Here is a 2764-nt window from a genome sequence, read left to right on the forward strand (position 1 = left end):
GACTTAGTAGTAAATATACATAAAATAATTCAATAATTGTAATGCATATTATAGAAAAAGAAATTAGAAATGGTAGCTGCTGGAGGAAGAAGTGAAATGAGAATTACTGATTACCTGCTACAGATGTTCAGTTTTACAAGATAAAAAGAATTCTCAGAGACAGATAATTGTGAAGGTAGCAAACAACATGAAGTATTTTCATATTGACAAACACAATAATGGTTATGTCAGTACATATTAAATGTATTTTTTAAAAAACTAAAAGTCCTTAGTTGCCTAGGACAGTAATAAGCATTTATTATCTCACAAAATTTTAAGTTTAATCAAATTTTAATTGTTCTACTGATAATTAAGAAAAGATACTTTGGATATATTTAAGAAATATATTACTAAATTAAACCCATCTATAAGAAAACTTTTTAAAAATACATGTTAAAAGCTTCCTAGAGAAGATGGAAAAGGTCCTTTCCATGTATGAGTTTATTTCTGAGTGAAAAATATAAGGGCTGTCTGTTTAACTAAATATTTACCAAGAATCAGATCAATAATGTTAGATTGGGGATACAGTGTTGGGTAGTGGAATGATGAGTTTCAGATTATCAGATTCAGATATAGCAAAAGTATGAGTACTCCATGTAAAAAGGAGGAGGGTGAAAAATAATAATGACAGAAACAGGAAAACCTTCAATTACACTAGTCCCATGGAAATAATTTTGATAGTTGGTATTATTTTATTTTAGATGAAATTATTTTAGACAGCAAGAAAAGCTATTTCAGGATCTACTAATTTAAAGCAAGCAGCTGTATACAGATAACAAAAGCAACAGCTTGTTACAGTCTAGCACACAGCATCCAAAGCCAACAGGTTAGCCCCTGAATATAATTACATTTTAAGGTTAATGAGACCACAAAATATGTTTCTTATATGAAGATCTGTACATTATTTAAAAGTACTCAAATGATGTCTTGATGTGAACCAGGGATTTAATGTTTTTAATTATATGGTTCCACTGTGCGGATGTGGGGATATTTTGGGAGAAAAAATGAAAAATGGAGGGGGTGAAGTGGTCCAAAATAACCACTGAGTGAATTGCACTGCAGCTTTTATTTATGAGATGTCCTTATTTTTTTTATGCCACAGTGGCTCCAAAATGAAAGACAAATTTAAAGATATATTTTGTTTATAATATATAAACATTTAAGTATTGAGACAGCATGAGAATTTTTGAACTACATAAATAATTTCAGTATTGATACATGGAAGTGTGTATCTCTGAGCAATACATAGTGCAGAAGACATTTCTAACACAGCTTTCTGACAGTTCTTAAAGAGATTGATCGATATCATAATATAGCACAAATGTGATTCAATAAATATGGCACAAAAAATTTCTTAACAGAAAGTTTTAAATATTTTACATGAGTACAAATTAATTTTAGTTTCTTTTGTTATTTAAACATACTCTTTTATGTGGTACATTAGAACATTCTAACTCAGTTTGCAAGAAAATCACACTACAGTTTTGCTTCTTTTTTATTCCCCTTCAACAATTGAAGACTGAACAACACTAAATATTATGCCACTGCTTACTTGGACAGAGTATGTCATCCAAATTCTCTTTGATAAACAATAATGAATGCTGTTTTCTCTTATAAAATAATCACACATGCTTCATTACTTGTAACATGCATGCTCTAAAGATGAACTATTACTCAAAACATTCACTTGTCATATCTTGTCAGAAGAATAAAATATATTAAGATTATATATAGAATGAAATAATACAGAAAACATGACTGCAAATAAGAAAACATACAATTGTAATGTTAATCATTCTGAAATATTCTATTATTATTTTACAAGATAGTTACCAAGGTAACTAATATATTACAAGATAGTTACCAAGGTAACTAATATTTTCTTTCATATATATTTTAGCTTCCTATTTCCTCTGCAAAATTTTGCATATTTGATGAATATTCATTTAGTGCAAAGGGACATTAAAATATTCATGTTGTGACTCCTATAGTAGATAAACTTGCTCAATTGCTTTAAAAACATTTTTCTTGGATATATCCTTAACTTTCCCTCAGTAAAGAAACTCATTCAAAATAAAATAAGCCTTCTCAAAATGAAAGATGATATCAAGTTCACAGCACTGTCAAGTAATTTACACATAACACTTAATTATTTCCAGGCTACTTAATTTATTTTCCTGATCCTCAATAGCACATCAAAAGGCAGACCAGAATATCTTTTGAAAATGATCTTCATATCTCACCACTCAAGGCAGGACATTTGGGTTTCCTTGATAAATGGTCTGAAAAAGTTCTCATGTGATCTTTTCCTTCTCTTTGTATGATATTGGGACATACCATTTCAGTAGTCTACACTTCATCTGACAGCTGAAAAACAACATACACTGCATGGCAGATGCTGGTCATGGACATGGTGGAGTTTAGCAAAGGTAACTGAGGGGAAGCCCCTGGAATGTGCTAAGAAAAAAAAGCCATGCTGCTGTGGTGAGGCAGATTTCAAGAGATGGAACATCTGGCAGAGTGCACTGAACAAAAATGAAGATGGGTTTATATGGGGAAAAATATATAATTAGAAAAATAGGAAGAATTTAGAACGATGGACAGGACATTAGAACATAGTGCCATAAATTTTTGGGTGTCATATGTGCTTAATTTTCACAAGAAGGTTCATAAATTTTCACAAGTTTTTAATATAAAAGAGAGTTCTATAAATGTATTTCTTAAT

The 2764-nt window shown here is 30.2% G+C and overlaps 1 pseudogene; it reads right to left on the reverse strand.

The window, feature by feature from the left end:
* Positions 1–1985: 1985 nt before the first annotated feature.
* Positions 1986–2429, reverse strand: LOC124973220 (AP-1 complex subunit sigma-2-like; annotated as a pseudogene).
* Positions 2430–2764: the final 335 nt, after the last annotated feature.

This window comes from Sciurus carolinensis (assembly GCF_902686445.1).
Source record: "Sciurus carolinensis chromosome 14 unlocalized genomic scaffold, mSciCar1.2 scaffold_101_arrow_ctg1, whole genome shotgun sequence".
NCBI lineage: Eukaryota > Metazoa > Chordata > Mammalia > Rodentia > Sciuridae > Sciurus > Sciurus carolinensis.